General features: G+C 45.4%; 1 non-coding gene across 1 annotated transcript; it reads right to left on the bottom strand.

Annotated features, from left to right (window-relative positions):
- Positions 1 to 13305: 13305 nt before the first annotated feature.
- Positions 13306 to 13378, bottom strand: TRNAR-UCU (transfer RNA arginine (anticodon UCU)). The gene has a single exon. It is a non-coding gene; the product is annotated as a tRNA-Arg (tRNA).
- Between the last annotated feature and the right edge of the window lie 11452 nt (positions 13379 to 24830).

The raw sequence follows: 24830 nt of genomic DNA, 5'->3' as shown, positions 1-24830 counted from the left end.
GCCTAAGGGAAGGCAACGTGTAACCTCATCAGCAGTGACGGGGCAAATTTCGCCACCCCCAAATACGCTTCTTTGGCATATTTATTATTCTCCCCAAACCCAGTCATAAGTTACCATTTTGTGATGAGGTTTTTGGGGTGATGGGGTTGGTTCGGAGCCGACGGCCAAAAAAAGAAATCTTGAGACGTCTTTGGTGCGAAAAAGGTGATTTTATGAAAGCACAGGGACAGGACCCGTGGGCCGGAAGAGCTGCCCTGGGACCATGAGGAGAGACTGGTTCTATAGTTGGGAGTTGGGGGACCTAAAACCTAGGGGAAGTTTCCAGAGATTTTCATATGCTAAAGAAGACTCCCAGGCTACTGGAGGCCTAGCTATTGTCAAGCTAAGATTGTTTTTCCCTCTAGTTAGGCATTAACATTAAGACAGTAGGGGGTTCCCGGAGAAAGGTCACACTCTGTATTTGCCTCAAGGATGTGTCAAAGGGCTGCAAGTTATAAGGAAATTTAATTTTACCTGCCATTCCCTTCTTGCCTTTGTTCCCCACATCACTATGGAGGGGAGGGTGATGTTGGGGCTCCAGGAAACTGAGTCCAGAGATTTCTGGAGATTAGGCTATTGATAAGATTGCCCTTTTCTTGTAGTTTACTGAGATATTTGTAAACTGATGGAGATTTCTGTCCTGCAGGACTGTGATCTCTATCAGTTAATCATTCGTTTTCTTTCCTTTCCTTTGTCCTTGGGCAGCCAGGCGTGCCTGAGGAATATCACACAGATCCCAAGGCGGGGGTGGCATTTGTGGGGTATCAGCTTGCCTTATCCCCCTCATCATTTTGTATCGGACATTTCCATTTATAGGAGAAATCTCCATTTGTAAGAGTGTCTCCTCCTCTGTTCCAGCAAGAGGGGGATGGCTCGAAACCTAGAGAAACTTTTACCAGTGGAAAGGGTAACGATTTAAATCTGCATAACAAACTTAACAAACTTACCCTGGTCCACCGTACTTTTCCCCATTGTTAGCCTCCCCAAACTGACTCCCCACCCCCAACATCTTCCTCTTTTTTAGTTTATTTACTTTTTTTTTTTTTTTTTTTTAGTAATCTCTATACCCAATGTGGGGCTTGAACTCACGACCCTGAGATCAAGAGTCACATGCTCTCGTAACTGAGCCAGCAGGCACTCCCCCCCATTTTGTCTTCAGCTGAAGGCGGTAGTTAAGGTGATGCCTTCAGCCATTTTGTAGAGTTACCCTGGTTTCCTGGGTCTCTTCCCACATACACCAGAGATACACATTGTTAGTAACAAAAAACCAAGTCCATTTAAAAGATTCAATTGGCTTTATTAAACGATTCATGAATTGGGCCCCATCCCACCTAGCAAATAGAGGGCGCTTCAAGGAGTCCCACAAAGTGGAAGGTTTTAACAGGGGGGTGGAGCAAGAAGTCACTAGGGAAAAAACAAAACCAAAAAACCCCAAAAGATTGTTCCAGACAAGGTGGCTTTACTTTCGGGGGCGGGGGGGGGGGGGGTGGCGGAGAAGCAAGGGGGTCTTATCATGCAGATTACCTCACCTTTCTTTGGAGAATCAGGACGCTGACTCCTTGGTGCTGACCGAAAACTTCCTGACTGTTTAAGACCACATTTCTGGGGGGAGGCTGAAACTGCAGTTAGATTAGGTATTCACCCCCAGTTCGGGAACTCGGTCTACGTGACACCAACTTGGGCCTGGGGTTTTCTTGTTAAAGAACATGTTATTAAACTTTCGCTTTTCTTCCTGCTAATCTGTCTCAACCAAGAAAGAATCCACTGAGAATATAAGCAAATGGGCATTTAGTTGGGCAACTAAAATGGCAATTTGGGAGACACAGACTCCGGTAGAGACACTAGATTCGTGTTCGCAGGAAGATTAAGAGGGGGCCGAGTTCCAACGGCGAAGTGACAAGCCTAGTTCTCCTGTAGGTCCTCAAAGCAAAACAGGGATTGAAACTAGGTTAACTGGGACTGGTTGGGTTAATACGTAAATGTGGGACTGAAATTTGTTCCCAGGTTGGCTTTCACAGTGGAGAATGTGGAGGGAGTTAAGTCCAGGCCGAGGGCTGCACCCGGCTTGAGAAGTTTATCGTTTACAGTTTCACCCACTGAGGACACGCATAAATTCTGCCTCCTTCGTGGCCTCCCTACCCTATTTTAAGAGAGATTCTCTTCGGTAGGCTGGCTTGCTCGGTTTGGAAATCGACTTTTACATCTGTTTTACATCAATCGAATTAATAGACCAGCCAAAGAACCTAGAAGGTGGAAAGGAATTTTTGTTTTCTTCCCAACAGTAGCTAAGGAGCATGTCCCTTACATTCTATTTATTACACACTACCCGGTGTATTTCCTCTGCAACCCGTATCTGCGGGCTTATTGGTGTCTTATTCCCTGGGTTTCCAGTGTCCGGAGCGTGAGACCGAATCAACGCTCAGCAAATATTTGTTCTACATCTGATTGTTGAAGAGGTACAATTTAAACCAACTATGATGTAATATGTTGCCTGTCAAATTGGCAGAGATTTCGAAAGATAGTGCTACAAAGAAAACCACAGGGCCATAATGGAGCCACTAAACTAAGGCCCCAAGTCAGTAAACCCAGGATTAATACCCAACCCGACTGCAGCTTCAACCATCCTAGGAATGTAACCTTTTGCCAGTCAACACGGGAATTTCCTGGTCAGCACTAGGAAATTTACTGATAGACGCTTTCCGTTTCCTTTAGGAGGATGACCTTGCCTAAAACAATGGATTCTTTGCTATAATAATTTCCTTTTTTCCCCTGCTCCCTCTTTACTTTTAAAAACCTTTCCCGTTCCGTAGCCCTCGGGATCTCCTTTCTGTTTGCTAGATGGAATGCTGTCCGATTCATAAGTAGTTTAATAAAGCCAATTAGATCTTTAAATTTTACTGGGGTGAATTTTGTTGTTTTAACAATAGGAACAGCGTTGCAAATGACAGGGCAAAGAGTATCTGTCACCCTCTTTGTGGAAAGTAACTTGGCAATGTGTGTCCCGAACCTAAAAGGATGGCGTTGCCTTTGAGCCGGCAGTCCCTCTTAGAGTCATCGATAACTTACAATGAAGGGCTTATCAATGATGTTGAAGGGGAGCAGACTTTGCTGTCCCCAATTATTTTGCCTCTTTGGCATATTTATTTTGGGCTGATTATTTTTGAGAGGCTCTGAAAACAAAGAAGTTACCCCTTCATAAAAGACATTTACATTTACTTATTTCTAAATGTTTATTTATTTATTTTGAGAGAGAGAGAGAGAGAGAGAGCACAAGCAGGGGGAGGGGGAGAGAGAGAGAGGAGAAAGAGAATCCCAAGTAGCCCCTGCAATGTCAGCGCAGAGCCCGACAAGGGGCTCGATCCCACGCACTGTGAGATCATGACCTGAGCCAAAAGCAAGAGTCAGATCCATAACTGACTGAGCCACCCAGGAGCTGCAAGAGACATTTACATTTATAAGAGAAATCTCCATTTTGGAAATTTGTTTTTTATTTTTTATTAAAAAAAATTTTTTTTTTTTAAATTTTTTTTTCAACGTTTTTTTATTTATTTTTGGGACAGAGAGAGACAGAGCATGAACGGGGGAGGGGCAGAGAGAGAGGGAGACACAGACTCGGAAACAGGCTCCAGGCTCCGAGCCATCAGCCCAGAGCCTGACGCGGGGCTCGAACTCACGGACCGTGAGATCGTGACCTGGCTGAAGTCGGACGCTTAACCGACTGCGCCACACAGGCGCCCCCCCCAAAAATTTTTTTTTTACATTTATTTGTTTTTGAGACAGAGACAGAGCATGAACAGGGGAGGGTCAGAGAAAGAGGGAGACACAGAATCTGAAACAGGCTCCAGGTTCTGAGCTGTCAGCACAGAGCCCGACGCGGGGCTCGAACCCACAGACTGTGAGATCATGACCTGAGCCAGAGTCGGACGCTTAACCGACTGAGCCACCCAGGCGCCTCAAATTTTTTTTTATTTTAGAGGGAGCACGTGTGTGTGTGGGAGAGGGGCAGAGGGAGAGAGAGAGAGAAAGAGAGGGAACTCCAAGTAGGCTCCATGCTCAACGTGGAGTCCAACATGGGGCTCGATCCCACGACCCTGGTATCAAGGCCTGAGCTCACATCAAGAGTCACTCAACCAACTGAGCCACCCAGGCACTCTAGAAATCTCCATTTGAATGGGTTTCTCCTTCGCTGTACCAGGAAGGGTATGACTCTGAATCTCCAGAAACTTACCAAAGGAAAAGACAGCAACTTAAATCTGCATAATAACCTTATCCTTGTTTACTGTGCTTTTTCTCATAGCCTCCCATAACTGGCACCTCCTACCTTCAACATCATTATCTTTAGCTGGAAATAGTATTTAAAGTGGTAGCTTAGGCCATTTGGGGGAATTAGTCCATTTTCCTGGATATACATATTATTTAAATTGTTTTTCTTCTGTTAATCTTTTATTTTTTTAAGGTTATTTATTTGTTTTGAGAGAGAGAGAGCACTAGCAAGGGAGGAGCAGAGAGAGAGAAGGAGAGAGAGAATCCCAAGCAGCCTCCACACTGTCACTGCAAAGGCCAACCTGGGGCTTGAACTCACAGACCGCGAGATCAGGGCTTAATCTGAAATCAAGAGTTGGATGCTTAACCACCTGAGCCGCCCAGGCACTCCTCTATCTTTTATTATCAGGGAGAGTTCTGAACTTATAATCTAGAAAGTTAGAGGGAAAATTTTTCCTCCCCTTCTGTATGTACAAAAATTTAACCACAATGATGTCAGATAGGGTTTTTTTTTTGATAATTAAATAGAAAATAATGCCATAGAAGGATATATAACACCTAGGAAAGATTTTTACAAGATTTTGTTACAGAGTAGAAACAAGATAGTATGTAGAGAAATAGTACATTTAAAAAGTTTTATTTTAGGGGCGCCTGGGTGGCTCAGTCGGTTAAGCGTCCGACTTCAGCTCAGGTCACGATCTCGCGGTCCGTGGGTTCGAGCCCCGCGTCCGGCTCTGGGCTGATGGCTCAGAGCCTGGAGCCTGCTTCCGATTCTGTCTCCCTCTCTCTCTGCCCCTCCCCCATTCATGCTCTGTCTCTCTCTGTCTCAAAAATAAAAAAAATAAAAGGTTAAAAAAAATAAAAATAATAAAAAAAATTAAAAAAAAGTTTTATTTACATTTAGGTAAAGGGGAAAAAGAATGTAAACAAAATGTTGTAATGTTCTGAGTGGTTTTCAGAGGTATGGGCTATCAGGTGATTTTTATTTTCTACTCTTGGTTTATCTATATTTTCCAAATGTTGCATACTTTGTCATAAGAAAGAGACAGTTAGTGGGGTGCCTAGGTGGCTCAGTCGGTTGGGCAACCGACTTCGGCTCAGGTCATGATCTCACTGTTCATGGGTTCGAGTCCCGCATGGGGCTCTGTGCTGACAGCTCAGAGCCTGAAGCCTGCTTCGGAGTCTGCGTCTCCCCTTCTCTCTGCCCCTCCCCTGCTCATGCTCCGTGTCTCTCTGTCTCTCAATAATAAAAGTTAAAAAAATTAAAAACGTGGATATTTCTCAAGACATTAAAAAAAAGAGAGAGGGAGACAGTTAGAATTTACTAAACTAAGGCAGTTTTGCCCCCTGGTGGCTCATTCAGTAATCGTCTGTCTTTAGTCCGAGGGAGGAATGTCGTCATCCACCCAAATTAGAGAGTAGACAAAACTGCAGGCTTTAATCCCAAGGCAGAACTTTCAAGATTCACAAGTCCTTTGGTAGGACAAGTGGTTGGGCCCTAAAGGAGTGGTTCCGTGGAGGTCTAATTGTTACCTTTGACTATATGGCAACATGCTCTCAGCTGCCACGAGACAGAAGGAGACACCAACAGCAGGAAGAGAAAAGAGGTGCCTGAATCAGCCGGGCACTTGCGCCGGGGCCCCTGCAATCCCCGGATAGAGGGGGCAGGAGATCGGAATTGGGGCTGGTGCCTTGGGGCTGGAGAAGAGGGGACCCACTGAAGCGAAAGCGGGGCAGAACGGATTTGGGGGCTGTCTATGAGGCACCAGTAAGAGCGTGGGCATGAAGAGCACTCCCCCCGAGTGCTCTAATATAGGCTACAAAACTGGGGGCCGGTGGTGGAACCAGTAAGAAAACCGACGGGAGCAAATGGGAAGGTAAGGAGCTCAGTTAAGGACCAGAGGCCACTGAATCCGGTCACGCAACCAAAGCCTTCTCACAGACATGTCCTACATCATCATGATATCAAGGGCCACCTTCCTCTCCTCCAGGTTCTTAGGGGTCCATGGTTCCTCTTCAGGGGCCCAGGGAGACCCTCACATTTTCCATAAATAGTGATTTCCCAGCTGACCTCTCCTTATCCATCGAGTGTAACAGGAAACGGTCAGCACTGGGTCCGGGTCTGGGCCTGGGGATGCCCCTATCTTAGGACTGTCAGGTTTTCCCAGGGGGAGAAACATAAGGGGGAGAGGAGAGAACTCACTGACATAGGAACGCTCTCCCAGGGTTCAAGGTTTCATGTCCTGGCAATGACCTGTGGATCCAGTCCTGCTTGAAGCTGGAGAACAGGGGAATGGGGCGGACAAACAATGGCTGCAATCGATGAAGTGAACATGCCAGAACAGATTACATATTGGGGAAGGAATCAGAAAGTTCAAGGTGTCACAGATGTGGCAATTTTATAGTGAAGTTACAATGTGAGCCCAGATAATCTGCTACCTGGCTATGTTCCCTGGAAGGCCCAGGAGACAGTCGTTCACCAGGAAGGCACCAGTAAGCAGGGGCACCAGTTTCCCTGTGAAGAAGGTCAATGGTGGTTGTCGTCTGTAGACCAGGACTGACAGTAGGAGATGCTGTGGTGGAGCTGGGCCCCCTTACGTCAATGAAGGTTCTGGCAGGAGCCAATGACGATACTGAAGTGGCCTAGGCAAGATCGAAGTCATTGATACTGAACTGGCCTAGGCAAGATCGAAGTCATTGATACTGAACTGGCCTAGGCAAGATCGAAGTCATTGATACTGAACTGGCCTAGGCAAGATCGAAGTCATTATCAAAATAGGCCCTGTCGTGGGCTGAATTGCGTCTTCCCCAAGTTCATGTGTGGAAGTCTTAACCCCTAGTACCTCAAACGACTGTGTTTGGATACAGTTTGAATAGTGTTTTTGAAAAGATAAGGCAAAATGAGATCATAGAGGTGGGTCCTAATCCAATATCTGGTGCCCTTACAAGAGGAGATCAGGACACAGACACCCACAGAGGGAAGACATGTGAAGACACGGAGAAAGCAGCCATCTATAAGCCACGGAGAGAGGCCTCAGATGAAACCAAACCTCGGGACGCCTTGATGTCAGATTTGTAGCCTCCAGAGCTGTGAGGAAATACATTCCTGTTGTTCAGTCACCCAGTCTGTCGTACTTTAATATGGCAGCCTGAGTAGACTAATACAGGCCACAAAACTGGAGAAGCAACCAGAATGCCTTGACCTGCAGTAATCTGTAGTGATGGTGAATAGACATGGTATTCTTGGGGACAAGCGAGAGTGTGGCCAACTAGGGTGATAGTTGACTTGTACACGCCCTAGAAATTTCAATGTGGGGAGCAAAAGGCCGGTGTCAGCCATTGCAACAGAAAATCATGATCCTTCGTCCAGTTTCGAGATCTAAGTCAGTTCACAGACCCAGAGTCCAGCAATTGAAGGGAAGGATGAGTACCTTTGGGGAAGCACTCTGCAGTGCTATGGAAATCATATGTAATGAATACTCCCCCGATGCTTCTCCAAAGGTTCTAGTGTCCATTTACCTTCAGTTACACTGGGAAGGAGGTTCAAGCAAGCTGGTTACTCACCAAGGCCAGCACTCATATGACGAGGAGAACAAAGAAGCTGTAGGTGGAAACAGGACAGTAGTATGTTGCCATGGACTGAATATTTGTGTCCTCCCACAATTCATATTTTGAAGCCTTCACTTTCTTTTTTTTTAATTTTATTTATTTTATTTTATTTTATTTTTTCAATCTATGAAATTTATTTTCAAATGGGTTTCCATGAAGCCTTCACTTTCAAGGTGATAGTGCATGGACCAAGAAATGGCTATGTGAGGCTATAACCAGGAAGAGAGCCCTCACCAATCACCACCAGAATCTGGTCATGCTGTCTCCGTGATTTGGGACTTCCAGGCTCCAGGGCCATGAGAAATACATGTTTGTTGTTGTTGAAGCCACCCAGTCTATGGTATTTGTTATGGCAGCCTGAACCGACTAAGACTTATCTCAGAGTCAGACAAATCATCATCAGTGAGTATCCAGAAGGCAGACATCAAGGTGAGACAGTGCGTCAAAAGCAGTTAATACCCAGCAGCACAGAACTGTGCGTAATTCTTGGCAATTCTGTTACCCGATCGTTTAAGCTCGACTTGTGATAACTTTAAAAAAATATTTGCATGATTTCCTGAGTCTAAAGCTGTCTTATTACATTCTTTTCTATCATTGGTCTCTTGGTTGCTATCAATACCAGGGTCCTGGACTATACAAACTTGAGTGTTGACTCATTTGCAATCCTTTTGTTTCTACAGTTTGTTGTTTTTTTGTTTTTGTTTTTGTTTTTTTTTGTTTTTTGGAATGATGCCACATTCTATGATATCTCAACTGCCTAGAAAGTATCATCATTTAATAAAACCATCTTGTTCATTTAAAATGCAAGTAGTGGGGCGCCTGGGTGGCTCAGTCGGTTGAGCAGCCGACTTCGGCTCAGGTCATGATCTCGCGGTCCGTGAGTTCGAGCCCCGCGTCGGGCTCTGTGCTGACAGCTCAGAGCCTGGAGCCTGTTTCAGATTCTGTGTCTCCCTCTCTCTCTGACCCTCCCCCATTCATGCTCTGTCTCTCTCTGTCTCGAAAATAAATAAACGTTAAAAAAAAATTTTTAAATGCAAGTAGTGGTGTGCCTGGGTGGTTCAGTCAGTTAAGCATCTGACTCTTGACTTAGGTTCAGGTCATGATCTCATGGTCGTGAGGTGAAGCCCCGTGTCCAGCTCTCTCTCTCTCTCTCTCTCTCTCTTTCCCTCTGCCCCTCTCCTCTCCTGCTTGCTCTCATCCCCCCGCCCCGTCTCAATCAATCAATCAAATAAAATGCAAGTAGCTGGAGACAATAGACCCACAGCATCAAGATGTGGCTTGGCCAATATCTTCACCAAAGAAACAAAGATTATACACAGTGGCTGCAGCATTTTTGCTAATTCATATCAGCTTAACAAAGTTTTATGGCATTTCCTGGCACCCACCTCTTAACACAGAAAATCCTCAGGCCTAGTGAATCCTGATGAGACGATCTTAGCATGGCTTTGGGAGCACCCGTGCAACTGGATTGGCTTAAAGGATGGTGTTGCTCGCAGCTTAAAATCTTCGTAAATGAATGCTGAGTGTTTGTTGTTATTCTTACACGAATGCTCTGAAGAAAGGAATTTTCATATTGACATTAATGGGATTCCTGCAACACTTTAATAAGTTGTGCAGCAGGCACTTAGCAAGGAGCTTAAGGTGGAGTTTTTTTTCCCTTCTTCTAGGGCTACAGTAACCATATATGTTTTTTAAGATTTTATTTTTAAGTAACGTCTACACCCAACATGGGGCTCGAACTTACAATCTTGCGAACAAGAGTCGCAGGCTCTGCCCACTGAGCTGGCCAGGTGCCCCTATTGTAACCATATTTTTAAGATTATTGTTTTCTATCACGGAAGAGAGTTTTGTGCTGTACATAAACTGAGTACCACATGTGTGTTTTTTTTTTTTTAACCTGTCGACTCATACTGAGTTATGCCCTCATACGGAAGGGAAAACCTTTATGTTAGATCTGAGGGCCAAGGCCCAGTTTACTGCAGTGGGGCCACCCAGACAGTGACGATCTGAGAAGTAAAGCTGGAGTCTTCCCATAAAGAGTGGCAACAGGCACGAGGGACGGATACAGCTGTAGGGTCCCAAGCAAGGAGGTGGCTTTCGGTTAGGGTGTGTGGTCAGAGTGAGTTGAGGGGTTCCAGCTGGAAGTGACAAGAAGTTTATCTTTTTTTAATGTTTATTTTATTTATTTATTTATTTTTTAAAAAAAATTTTTTTTTCAATGTTTATTTATTTTGGGGACAGAGAGAGACAGAGCATGAACGGGGGAGGGGCAGAGAGGGAGACACAGAATCGGAAACAGGCTCCAGGCTCTGAGCCATCAGCCCAGAGCCCGACGCGGGGCTCGAACTCCCGGACCGCGAGATCGTGACCTGGCTGAAGTCGGACGCTTAACCGACTGCGCCACCCAGGCGCCCCTTAATGTTTATTTTTGAGAGAGAGAAAGAGAGAGAGAGAGAGCAGGGGAGGGGCAGAGAGAGAGGGAGACACAGAATCGGAAGCAGGCTCCAGGCTCTGAGCGGTCAGCACAGAGCCCGATGTGGGGCTCGAACTCACAAATCATAAGATAGTGATGTGAGCCAAAGTGCGACGTTTGACCTACTGAACCACCCAGGCTGACTACTGGCCTGTAAGCATTAGTCCTCTTTGTATGCTTCTCACAAGTCCATTTTGTTTTCTACAACATGACAGATCTACTCATGCACAAACTAAGCTCAGCCTTTCCCCACGTCCTTGACACACACATGTCATGGATGGCACATAGGTCTCAGGGTTGAGTGGACCTGCCTTCAAGTCATGGTCCTGTCATTTATTTATCTGCTCTGTGACTTTGGACACACTACGTGCCCTCTCTGTTCTTCGATTCCTTCATCCATAAACTAGGAATAACAAGAATACTTACCTTATAAGGTGTTTTTAGGATTAATAGAGGCACTGAAAGTGTAACAAATTGGGATGCCTGGGTGGCTCAGTTGGCTAAGCGTACCACTTCAGTTCAGGTTATGATCCCACGGTTCGTGGGTTCGAGCCCTGCATCAGGCTCTGTGCTGACAGCTCAGAGCCTGGAGCCTGCTTCAGATTCTCTCTCTCTCTCTCTCTCTCTTCCTTTACCCTACTCATGCTCTATCTCTCTCTACCTCTCTCTCTCAAGAATAAATAAACATTAAAAAAATAAAAAAAAATTTTTTTTAACGTTTTATTTATTTTTGAGACAGAGAGAGACAGAGCATGAACGGGGGAGGGGCAGAAAGAGACGGAGACACAGAATCGGAAGCAGGCTCCAGGCTCTGAGCCATCAGCCCAGAGCCCGACGCGGGGCTCGAACTCACGGACCGCGAGATCGTGACCTGAGCTGAAGTCGGACGCTTAAACCGACTGAGCCACCCAGGCGCCCCTAAAAAAAATTTTTTTTAAAAAGAAAGTGTAACAGTTTATTGAGGTGTCTCAACTCACTGGGGTTCATATGTAAAATGGTTTCATTTTATTTATTTCCTATTTCCCAGTAAATATCCCTCAACTGCGCTGTGCCCCTGATGGAGGCATAATACCACATTCTGTTGAGGTGTGAAACTCATTGCCCTCACACTATGGTAGTTTTTGGCCAGACCATGGGTCAATCCGATCTATCCTTTTGGGACAATTCCTGGCCTTGCAGACATAAGCCATACACGCAAGAATCAGGACATCCAGGGGCCTATTCTTGGCCCTGCCTGCCAATCCCCCAGGCCTCCACTGCTCCAGAAGCTTCTTCCTCTCTGCCCCGGCAGCAGCAAGCACAGTGCCAGCGCGTTCTCTTCACGGGTTTCAGGGAAACCCCGTCTTAGACGCTGGGTCACTTCCAAGCCTTACTTTTATGAGCAGGTCTCTTAGAGTGTCTCCTCTCTCTGCTTGGGGAAGGAAAACATTGTGAAGCCCCAAATTAGACCTCTTATATCAGCTGGGCACTGGGGCAGAGAGCTGGTTTCTCCCCAGCGAGATCGGGGGGCTGGTGGCTGGTCCTAACAGCTGCTGGTCCTCTGAACTCAGAATATGGGGTAATGAGTGTCTTTTGCCTCAAGTTTTGGGCCCTGAGCTGTGGTCCCTGAAATATAGGCATCAGACCAGTAGTCTCCAGGGGCTCCAGATGGGGCTAGGGCATTGACTGGGAAGGGGTGTGCAGAAACTTCTGGAGGTGACGGAACATTCCACATCTTATTCTGGTGGCGATTCTGTGATACAATTCACGGGACCGTGCACCTAAAAAGGGTGAATTTTACTGAATCTAAATTATACCCTAATCAAAGGGAAATAAAAAGCCAGGGGACAGGGAAAATCGTCTCTTCGGGGAACAGTATCCTATCGCAAGGGCAAGCACTTGCGCCTGGCACATAGCAGTCAAGAAATGGTGGCTCCTGTCCCCGGTGTGGGCCAGCTGTACTCCTCAAAGTACGCATCTAGTCACCCTGTCGCTGCCTCTCCTGGGCTGTCCTGTGATTGTGAGAGTGGCACCTCTAATGCCCACGCTGGTGAGGTTCCTATTTCGGCGCGTCTCTGGCAGAGGGAGGGCCGCTTCAGCGTTCCTGCAGGGGGTTCCTGAAGGCTGGGAGCCGGGCGGAGGTGCAGAAGCCCTCCAAAGAGGAAACAACCCTGCCTACGACCTCCCGGGAGACTGGCCGGGTCGGTACTTTGGGCCCTGCCCTCCGCGCTGCCTTTCCCGACCCTCCTGCAGAGACGCAGGACCTCACCCTGAGCCGGACCCACTTATTCTCATATGGAGCATGCCTCCCTGTTTTCAACGGAAAGTTTAAAATATTTTATTTCCGTATTTCAAGCTCTTGAGGCTTGACACTTTGGAAAAGGAGGCCTTGCCCAAGGCTTTCGAAGAGCAGTTATAGAGGAAATGCGTGATCGCCTGGGGCGGGCAAGGGGTCCGTAAAAGTCAGATGTCAACTGGGATCACCCTGTCACGTGAGATTCTCATATAATTGGCTTAACCCCCTGTCCCACATCCACAGGGACCCTACCATGTGTCTGGGCACTCTGAGGAGAACCTGCTTTTCTCCTAATTATACGCCTCTGGCTCCAAGTTCTTGCTTGGGCTGAGTTAGCTCAGGGAACAGATGTTCTCACCATCTCACCCACACTAACCCTGTTCCCCGCCCTGGAGACTGGGGACTGTAGAAATTAAGAGCTCTGCCCTGGCTGCACATTTGCGTCACCTGTGGAGCTTTTAAAACTCCCAATGCCAAGGCTGTAACCTGAGCCGGTTCCATCAGAATCTCTGGCAGTGGAACCCAGGCATCAGTATTTTTTAAAGCTCTCCAGATGCCAGTGTTGTGCAGCCAAAGTTGAGAAACAGTGGTTTCGAAGTTCAGACAGACTTGGGTTCATTTTTTTTTTTTTTTTAAGTAGGCTCCGTGCCCAACATGGGGCTTGAACTCATGACCCTGAGATCAGAAGCCACATGCTCTACCGACTGAGCCAGCCAGGCGCCCCGACCTGGGTTCATTTCTTACAACTACAAGTGAATCTATAATTAAGTCAAAGTGAAAAGTTCTTTGGAAAGCCAATTTCACAGAGAAATAAGTGTGGGATGATTGATTCGCTTTCTATTCATGCCCTCAAAAGGATACACACATAGATATGTGTTTATGCTTAAAAATTTCCAGAAGGCCATACAAGGTATGATTAGTAGCAGTAGTTTTGTGGCCCTGTGGTAAGGAGACCTCCTTTTCAATATACATCCTCTTATACTCTCAATTAGTTTAACAATGTGTATATTTCCTTTTTGATTTTATCCATTTTTTTAAAGTTTTTTTTAAAGTAATCTCTGTACCCCAAGTGGGGCTCAAACTCACAACCCCAAGATCAAGAGTCACACGTCCCCCCCAACTGAGCTGGCCAGGTGCCCCTCCTTTTTAATTTTAAAGAAAAATTAGGGACGCCTGGGTGGCTCAGTCAGTTGAGCGTCTGACTTCAGCTCAGGTCATGATCTCCTGGTTCGTGGGTTCAAGTCCCACGTCAGGCCCTGTGCTGACAGCTCAGAGCCTGGAGCCTGCTTCAGATTCTGTGTCTCCCTCTCTCTCTGCTCCTCTCTTGCTCATGCTCTGTCTCTCAAAAATAAATAAATGTTAAAATAAAAAAAGAAAAATTCGTTGCAGAGAAGACATTGTTGTAGTCACTGGAGTCAGATGTACTGCATCATCAGAGTACCGGCATCTGATTCCTCTTGCTTTGCTGCACCCTGAGGAGTAACTTTCATCTTTGCATTGTTGGATGAGACTCTGATGGCCTGCTGACGCTACTATGGGCTGAGACCCACCTCTGATGGATAATTTTAATGTAACCGATGCCCTTTATGGTTAAAAGTAGTAACCCTCTTCTGTTTAAGTGGATAAAAATATTGGGTGGTTCTATAAAGGATGTTATTAAAATATATACATATATATATATGAAATTTATTGTCAAATTGGTTTCCATACAACACCCAGGGCTCATCCTAACACGTGCCCTCCTCAGTGCCCATCACCCACTTTCCCCTCCCTCCAACCCCCCATCAACCCTCAGTTTATTCTCAGTTTTTAAGAGTCTCTTATGGTTTGCCTCCTTCCCTCTGTAACTTTTTTTCCCCCTTCCCTTCCCCCATGGTCTTCTGTTAAGTTTCTCAGGATCCACATAAGAGTGAAAACATATGGTATCTGTCTTTCTCTGACTGACTTATTTCACTCAGCATAACACTCTCCAGTTCCATCCACGTTGCTACAGGGATGTCCACTCTCACCGCTGTTGTTTAACACAGTGTTGGAAGTTCTAGCATCAGCAATCAGACAACAAAAGGAAATCAAAGGCATCAAAATTGGCAAAGATGAAGTCAAGCTTTCACTTTTTGCAGATGACATGATACTATACATGGAAAACCCGACAGACTCAAAAAATATATGTATATATTTTTAAATTTTTTTAATGTTTATTTATTTTTGACAGAGAGAGAGAGACAGAGCATGAGCAGGGGAGGGGCAGAGAGAGAGGGAGACACAGAATCCGAAGTAGGCTCCAGGCTCTGAGCTGTCAGCACAGAGCCCGACTCGGGGCTTGAACCCACAGACCGCGAGATCATGACCTGAGCCGAAGTCGGACGCTTAACCGACTGAGCCACCCAGGCGCCCCTCAAAATATATTTTTAATCAAAGAAAAAATAAAGTTACAGAACCATGTTACGTTTAAAAATATCTGCATATGTGTATGAATTGTGAGCACTGCACATGAATCAGCACTTGTATATACATAAAACGTTTCTGAAAAAAACTATCAGCGGCCACGGTTAAGGAATAGTGTGGTAAGCAAAATAACGTCCCCTCAAAGATGTCCATGCCCTCATTCCCACAACCTGTGAATATGCTTTGGTACATGGCAAGGGGCAGTTAAGGTTCTAGGTGGAATTAAGGTTGCTAATCAGATGACCTTGAGATGGGAGATTATCCTGAATTTTTCAGGCATGCTCAATGTAATCACAGGAGTCCTTATGAGTCAAAGAGGGAGACAGGAGAATGGGAGTGAGGGTGAGAGAGACTTGAAGATGGAAGAAGAGGCCACGAAGCAAAGGATGCAAATGGCCTCTAGAAACAGGAAAGGCAGGCGAACAGATTCTCCCTAGAGCCTGCAGAAGGAATTCATTACCTTGGTTTTGGTCCATTGAGAGCCATTTTGGATTTCCAACCTACAAAACTATAAGATAATGAATTGTTGTTTGAAGCCACCAAGTTTGTGGTAATCTGTTACAGCAGTGATAGGAAACTAACATAAATGGACATCAAGGCAAGAGGATACACTGGGATATTTTTACTTTTCGATTTATATCCTTCTTTAAGAGAAAACGAAACACATTCATCAAATTTAAGAGCTAAGTGGTGACCTGAGACAAATGGTTTTCATCAAAGCTCTGGGGCCCAGAAGGAGACAGGGGCTCTGAGTGGATGGGGCTGTAGACCCACTCAACCGTGTCAGAGCTGAAGCATTTTCACTGGTATCTGTTATTTATATTGGGCTTTGGTGGCTGTATTAGGCCAAGTTCTCTAGGTAGAGGGGGAGAGAGAGAGAATTGGACAAACCTACAGTTTTCCTTTTCTCCTTCTGTGTCTTTCCTTACTATCACACAGAATATTCACAACACCTCTGACACCAGATATGGTGGGGTTTTCCCCTACCTAGCAACTCTCTGTGACACCAGCTGGGTGTCCTACAATTCAACTCAATTCTGACACTATCTACCTGGATGGGGCATTATATCCCACAGGTTAAGGGCTTAGTCTCACAGGACTGCTCGTATCCCACTTCAGATACTGTGCTTTTAACAACTAGGCTATAAATTGCGGGTTCCAAAGACTCCCTTCCTTGGGTTTGATTAATGTGCTAGAATGGCTCATAGAGTTCAAGAAAACATTTATATTCACCAGTTTATTAAGGGATATGATAAAAGGACACAGAGGAACAGCCGGATGAAGAGATACATTGGGCCAGGCCTGGGAGAGTCCTGAGCACAGGTACTTCTGTCCCTGTGGAGTTGGGATGTGTCACCCTTCTGGTATGTGGATGTGCTCACTGACCTGGGATTTTATGGAGGCTTCCTCATGTAGCCATGATCAATAATTAACTCCATTTCCATCCCCTTTCTCCTCTCTGAAGGATGTGGGGGTGGGGGGTAGAGTTGGGCAGGACTGAAAATTCCAAGCTTCTAATCTTGGCTTGGTCTTTCTGGTGACCAGTCCTAATCCAGGACCCCAACCAGAGTCATCTCATTAGAACAAAAGATACTACTAATGCTCAGGAGCTTCAGGAGCCCTGTGTCAGGAATGGGGACAAAGACCAAATATATATTTCTTATTATAAATCACAATATCAGAGACATCTGGGTGGCTCAGTTGGTTGAGTGTCTGACTCTTGATTTTGGCTCAGGTCATGATCCCAGGGTCATAGGATGGAGCCCTGCATTAGACTCCGTGTTGAGTGTGGAGCCTGCTTAGGATTCTCCCTCTCTCTCTCTCTCACCCCCTCCTTTCCCCCTCCCCCCACTTGCACAATACTCTCTCTCTAAAATAAAAAAAATCACAATATCAGCGAGAGAGAGATTTATCATAAGGAATTGGCTCACGTGAATATGGAGGCTCATCAGTCCCAAGATCTGTGAGTTGACAATGTGGAGTCCCACAGGAGCTGATGGTTTAGTTCCAGTACATGTACAAAGGTCTGAGAACCAGGAGAACCAATGATATACTTCTCATCCAAAGGCCAGCAGGCGTGAAGCGTAGAAAGAACAGCTACTTCAATTTGAGTCTGAAGGCAGGGAAAAAGCCAATGTCCCAGTTCAAAAACCATTAGGTAGGAAGAATTCTCTCTTACTTGGGAAGGGTCAGCCTTTTTGGTCTATTCAGGCTGTCAGCTGATCGGGTGAGGTTCACCCCCACCAGAGAAGACAATCCGATTTTATCAGTCTACCGATTTAATATATGTGCTGCTGAAGCAAGCACCCAGTCTACCAAATTAAATGTTAATCTCATCCAAAAGTATCCTCACAGCCACATCCAGAGTAGTGTTTGACCAAATATCTGGGCACCCTGGGGTCCAGTCAAGTCAATACATAAGATTACCCATCACAGTGACTAAAAAAGATTTGAACATCATTGATCTACTAAAAATCCACCATTTTGCCGATGAGAAATTTGAAGCCAGAGAAAAGAAGGCCCTCGATCTTCTGAATCTTCCTTACTGCATTTACTTTTGCTGATTCAATTTAGGTGCCCAGCTTCATTCCCTTGTGGAGGTTCCAGGGTAGAATCTGTTTCCTTGCTTTCTCCAGCTTCTAGAGCCCATCACATTCCTTGGCTTGTGACCCTCTTCTTCTGTCGTCAAAGGTAGCAAGATGGGTTGAATTTTCCTCATACCAAATCACCCCAACACAGACTTCCCTGACTCCTTCTTTCACTTATCTTGTGATTACTTTGGGCCAACCTGGATAATCCAGGATAATCTTCCCATCTCAAAGTCAGCTAATTAGCCACCGTAATTCTGTCTACATCTTAATTCCTCCTTGCCAAGTAATATAACATATCCCCAGATGCTGGGGATTGGGAACTGGACATCTTTGGGGGTACATTATTCGACCTACCACAATACTACTGCCAGAAGTCTCTGAAAGAACCCCTCTCTTCACACTGCTGACCTGCGTCCAGAGGGACACTAGCTCCCTGGATCAACACTGAACCCTCCCAGGGCAGCTGGGTGGCTCAGTCGGTTGAGCGTCCAACTTTGGATCAGGTCATGATCTCAGAGTTCGTGAGTTCCAGCCCCCCACATCGGGGCCCGCTTCGGATCCTCTGTCCCCCTCTCTCTCTGTCCCTCCCCCACATGTGCTCTCTCTCAAAAAGAAAATAAACATTAAAAAAAAAGACAACCTTCCCAACTCTCTAGCTCCAGGTCCCTGCTTAGCCAGCATTACCTTCTCAGAATCTCTTCTTGTAGTGATTGCCTGCCTGGAGAGTGGTTGTTTCTTTTGGGGCCAAGACTATAGAACCCAAACCAAGCAGCCAACCTAAGGGCAGCTGACCTGCATTAAATGGCACATCTAATCAAAAACTTGGCGCTGAGGCTTTCCATAATTTGGTGCCCGTCCAGTTGTCATTTGATCACGAATTAAGTGCTTCATGAGCACCTACTCAATGCCAGAAGCCGTTCTAGAGGCACGATAGTGAATGCAACAGAAAGCTCACAGGACTAGCTCATAGGTCCTGAAATTAACAGATATGGAAAACTGAGTGCATTGAGGGATGGAAGTCAGAGTGGAATGGCTGAAACAGAAGTGTAAGAAGTAGCATTGGTAACCAGCACCCACCCCAGTGACTGCTTTCTTTACAAAGCAAAAAATATACCTTGGGGGGGGGGGGGCTCAAGAATGAGTACTGGTACCAGGGAGAGAGGCAGAACAGAGCCTTCTGACCTCCACAGCAGCCCCAGAATTAAAGAAGAAAAGAAAGCAGCACTCAGGGATAAAATGAACTAAGAATAAAGTCCACCTCTCGTCAGCAGTGCGGTGTTGGGAGAATGACCCACGCTGGCTGCTCCGCCCATTACCCAAAGGAAAACCTGCTTGCTGGGGACCCATTTACTTATACAGAGCCTGCAGTCAGGCAGTCCTTTCAAGGAAGATGATCTTGGGGTAAATAGTTCTATTCAAAGGCAAAGCTGTATCTCCTATTCATCAAAGTCCCCCAGTCATAAATACATAAATATAAATATAAATAGCCAACGAAGGAACACCAAATATTTGAAAGAAATGGCAACATAAAAGAAGTCCAAGACGGGGCATCTGGGTGGCTTAGTCAGCTGAGCGTCCAACTCTTGCTCTGGGCTCAGGTCATAATCCCAGGGTCATGGGATCGAGCCCCACGTCGGGCTCCACACTGAGGGTGGAGCCTGCTTAAGATCCTCTCTCTCTCTCTCTCTCTCTCTCTCTGTGTCTCTCTCTCCTTCTGCCCCATCCCCTGCTTGCACTCTCTCTCTAAAATAAAAAATAAAAAATAAAAAAAGAAGTCCAAAATGAACAAAGAAATATCCTGAAGGGAGCAGATCAAAGGATCTAAAGGATCAAAAATCATCTTTAAAAAGATCCTTTAGGGGCGCCTGGGTGGCGCAGTCGGTTAAGCGTCCGACTTCAGCCAGGTCACGATCTCGCGGTCCGTGAGTTTGAGCCCCGCGTCGGGCTCTGGGCTGATGGCTCAGAGCCTGGAGCCTGTTTCCGATTCTGTGTCTCCCTCTCTCTCTGCCCCTCGCCTGTTCATGTTCTGTCTCTGTCCCAAAAAAAAAAAAAAAAAAAAAAAAAAATCCTTTATTGGGGCGCCCGGGTGGCTCAGTTGGTTCCGTGTCTGACTTCGGCTCAGGTCATGATCTCGCAGTTTGTAAGTTCGAGCCCGACGTCAGGCTCTGTGCTGACAGCTCAGGGCCCGGAGCCTGCTTCGGATTCTGTGTCTCCTTCTCCCTGCCCCTACCCCGCTCATGCTCTGTTTCTCTTTCCCTCTCAAAACATAAACATTACAAAATTGTTTAAAAGATACTTTATTTAGCACCCCCAGGAAGATTAGAAAACACATCACGTGGATAAAACCAAAAAGAGCAATCGGAAAACAAGAAAGCTCTTAGATAAAGATACGATCAGAAGGTACTACAAATATGTGTGAGACAGCACAAGAGCTAAATTGGATTCTCAGGGAGACATAAAAAGTATGAAATAGATTTTACCTGTAACATCGAGCTCATAGAAGGGAAAACTATTTTCCAAGCTGTTGCCACAATTGTTCGGAAAATCCCTGCTTCCGTACTCAGTGTTGATGGACTCTTGCCATTAACTTTTAGGCCTACAACTTGTTTCCATATTTGAGGGCACAACACATCATTGTGAAAACCAGCATCCCTTAAATCCTGAAGACCTTTTTGACAGTTTCACTCCTCATATCACAGGCAATATTTAGAATTAGTAACTGGTAAAACAAAAATGAGCCATGTACGAGGAGTAGAATTATCCACGTATTTAAGAGAATCCAGGAATATTTCAATTTATACCAGTAGGTCTGGACAAAATCTTACTATCTCAGTTTTAGGAAAAGAAAGCTGAGGACCATAGAGAGTAGTGCTGAGACTGGCTTTCAAATTTCTAGCCCACTGCGGAATGGAAAACAGTTTAAAGTTAGCTTAAAACCGTCTCAGAGTTTCTAAATTATATGCTCTTCAAAGCTTTGGGGATTGATTCAGTGGAACAGACTTTTAGTAATACAAAAGAAAAAAATAATAGCTACCTTACAAAATAACTTTTTAAAAAATGGTTTTATTTTTTTTAGGTAATCTCTACACCCAACATGGAGCTTGAGCCCACAATCCTGAGATCAAGAGTCGCGTGCTCCACGACCAAGCCAGCCAGGTGCCCCCAACATAAATTTTAAAAAGGACCCACACGGGGATGCCTGGGTAGCTCATTCAGTTAAGCATTTGACTCTTGATTTCGGATCAGGTCATGATCTCATGTTTCATGAGTTCAAGTCCCGCATCGGGTTCTCTGATGTTAGCACAGAGCCAACTTGGGATCCTCTGTCTTCCTCTCTCTCTGAACCTCTCCCGCTTGCTCTCTCTCTCTCTCTCTCTCTCAAAAATAAACAAACATTTAGGTGGTGCCTGGGTGACTCAGTTGGTTAAGCGTCTGACTTTGGCTGAGGTCGTGATCTCACGGTTCATGAGTACAAGGCCCGCGTTGGGCTCCATGATGACTGTGCAGAGCCTACTTGAGGTTCTCTCTCTCTCCCTCTCTCTCTGCACCTCCCCCTCAAAATAAAGAAAGAAAGAAAAAGAAATAAACCCTTTTTAAAAATGTAAAAAACTTTTCAAAGGACCCATACGGATAGTTTTAGAGAAACAGAAACAATTCAGCTCAACTGCTATGGGGCTGACAGGGATGCCAATAGCTCTTGACCAGGAGTTATATATATATATATATTTTTTTTTTTAAATTTTTAACGTTTATTTTTGAGACAGAGAGAGACAGAGCATGAACGGGGGAGGGACAGAGAGAGAGGGAGACACAGAATCGGAAGCAGGCTCCAGGCTCTGAGCCATCAGCCCAGAGCCCGATGCGGGGCTCGAACTCACGGACCGCGAGATCGTGACCTGAGCTGAAGTCGGACGCTTAACCGACTGAGCCACCCAGGCGCCCCTATTTATATATTTTTTAACGTAAGTTTTTACTCTAATTTTGAGAGAGAGTGAGCAAATGTGACCAGGTGAGAAGGGCAGAGGGAGAGAGAGAGAGAATCTTACACAGAACGTGACCTGAGCCAAACTTAGGAGCTGGATGCTCAACCGACCGAGCCACCCAGGCGCCCCTTGACCAAGATTTAAACGTCTGTTCTCACATAAATGTGCACATTCCATATGACATTCTAGGGCTTGTGGTCACGAGTTCCCACAGAACTATGATGTCCTGTGAGAAATCACTTGTCAGTGCCTTTCACATTTTACGAGTGATGTCTGTATAAGCTCATCATGTGGGCTCTACCTCTGGGTCTGATGTTAAAGACTATGAAGACTGGGCAAGTGACCTCTCTGAGCTGTTAGACAGTCAAGAAGTTGTAGCTGTTAGTATTATTACGATTGTTATAAATTCCTGCTTCAACTGAGGATAATTAAGTACCTACCTCAGAGGATTGTTCTGGTAATTACGTGACATGAGGCACTTAGCACTCTGGTGTGTACTAATCGCTCAGTAAATGGTAGGAGTTATTAGTAGCAGTGGCAGTGTTCTATCTAATGCCAAGGTTAAGTTACAAAGTCAGCATGTCAATTCCAAGTCACATGAAGACTATTCTTGAAGAGTCCTACAAATTCCCCAAAAAGCACACTTTTGTGTGTGTCCTGTCCAGATGTTTTGCTTCTATCTCCGGCTCATCCTGTGGCATCCTCTTACGGAATAGGATGGCAAGTGGAATTGTTCTTTGCATTTCTTTTCTTTTCCTGCATTGGCTGGAGACGGAGGGGCGGCATGAACCCACAGTTAAATTTGCATAAATTAAATGCAGCAGATGGGACACCACTGGTTTGTTGGTATTAGGAAGCTGGCTCCCTTCGGTGTCACCTACGTGAGAGCCCTACACTTTGTTACTTTCTTGTGCTCTGAGATGAAACAGACTAAACGTTTTAAAAGGCTGGCCATGAGACTCCTTTCTATAGAAATCACAGAATTTTAGCATCGGAAAGGACCTTGAAGGTGTTGCCCAATGCACCACATGGCAGAATATCAGAGCTCCAGATGTGAGTGTGCTACTTATAAGCCAGATAAGCCATTTAACCCCTCTTTCACTATGCTCACAGGCGAAATGTTAGCCTATGCTGTCTGCTTTCCAAGGTTGTGGAAAAGACTCTCTGAGATAGCAGTTATCAGTAAAGACACCAGCAATAACTAACACTTACCGAAGGCTAAGTTATCTCATTTAATTCTTACAATACTCTTGGGGCGCCCGGGTGGCTCAGTTGGCTAAGCGTTCGGCTCGGGTCATGATCTCATGTTTCATGGGCTCGAGCCCCATGTCGGGTTCTACGCTGACCCAGGAGCCCTGTTTGGGATTCTCTCTCTCCCTTTCCCTCTGTCTCTCTCTCTCTCTCTCTCAATAAATAAATAAACATTAAAAAAAAAAGAAAAGGAGGGTGGAACACTTTCAAGGTACATCTAAAACTGCAAGGGTCTAAATACAAAAGCTTGAAGTAAGGTCTGTTACCTGTACACCATAAAGTAAATTATTTCGAGAACAAATCCTAATGAAGTCACTTGTCAAGCTCTCTGCAGCAGGTCTATTAGGCTCACGTGTTGAAGCACACATGCCATTTCACCCATTGCCAAATAGCCCCTTTCTTTTATGTTTAATTGACAAGCATGAATGCTTCAAAATGTTCTGCATATTTCCTCCTTAGAGCATAATAAAAGGACCCAGGAACATTCCCAGTAAAGCCTGCTTAGTGCCGGATTATACTTTAATAATACATCCTTGGTTCCTTTGGTGTGCCTTACTGAAATATTTACTGTGCATTTTTCTGTAAGACCGACAGAATGTCTTTATTTTCCCATGTTTTAATCATAAATGTAACAGTAAAATTTTTCAGAGAGACAGACGAGAGGGAAAAAAGGAAGAAAGGAGAAAGGAAGGAAGGAAGGACAGAGGAAGGTGGGGTGGGGGGGAGAGAGAGAGAGAGGGAGAGAGAGAGAAAGAGAGAGACCAAGACCCTCTGCTCTAACACATTCCCAATATTTTTCATTCACAGATGCTCCCTTCAGTCCCTGTTCAGCTGCTTACAGATTTTTCCACAGTTCGTTCGTTCATCCCACAGGTATTTATTGGGCCATATCACGTACCAGGCACTCACTGTTCTAGGAACTGAATATGCAACAGTGAGCACCACAAAGTCCCAGCCCTGACTGTAAGCCCTGGGTCCAAATGCTTTCCCTCCCCCACACCTTTCTTGGGGGGTTGCTTAATGTGACACCATAAGCATTTTTCCACGTGTCTGCTTTCTGGTTCTTCCTTAGGGAGCTTTGATTTGGTTCCATTTCTTTCTCTCTCTCTTTTTCTTAATTTTAGAGAGAGAAAGGGACAGAGCACACGAGTGGGGGAGAGAGGCAGAGGAAGAGAGAGAGAGAATCTTCAGCGGGCTCCATGCTCAATGTGGAGCCCGACGTGGGACTTGATCCCACGACCCCAGGATCATCACCCGGGCGGAAATCAAGAGTGGGACGCTCAACTGACGGAGCCACTCAGGCGTCCCTGCGTCATTTTTATTTGGATAAATAAGTGAGAAAATAGTACAGTCTACTACCAGTGGCAGAAAACGCAAATTACTAAGATTTGGTAACTAGACTCGTGAGTTGAGGAATGCCAAAGACCCACAGCTGCATTGCATACAAGTACCAGTGGTTGAAGAGGCCAGGGTCACCTTGCACCCTTGAGATATCTCCAAGGTAATGACAGCAACAAAAACAAAATTCCAATAGCAGGGATCCCTGGACACTCATGCAACTCTTTACAGTCTTTAACACCCTGTACGGCAGCTTCTCAAATATGAGCAGTGTGTGGATGCTTTCTATTGGGAAAAAAAAAAATGCTTCGGACCCTTGGTGTTGATTTTTTATTATAATATCACTTAAATATACGCTAACATAAAATGAGACATACTCCTTATGCTTACAATAGTTAAACAACTTTAAAACCAGAAGGATTTTGCATATTAAATGCAAACGAAACCATAAAATCAATAAAATTCAAAATCACTAACATTAACTTGATGGATGATGGTGTTTTGCTGAAACTACATCACTTTCCCCAAGTGTATACTGGTATGTGCATTATTAAAACACTGCC

This window comes from Prionailurus viverrinus, chromosome X (genome assembly GCF_022837055.1).
Source record: "Prionailurus viverrinus isolate Anna chromosome X, UM_Priviv_1.0, whole genome shotgun sequence".
In the NCBI taxonomy this organism is placed as follows: Eukaryota; Metazoa; Chordata; class Mammalia; order Carnivora; family Felidae; genus Prionailurus; species Prionailurus viverrinus.
The sequence above is the reverse complement of the archived record's forward strand: the minus strand, read 5'-3'. Positions and strand labels throughout refer to the sequence as shown.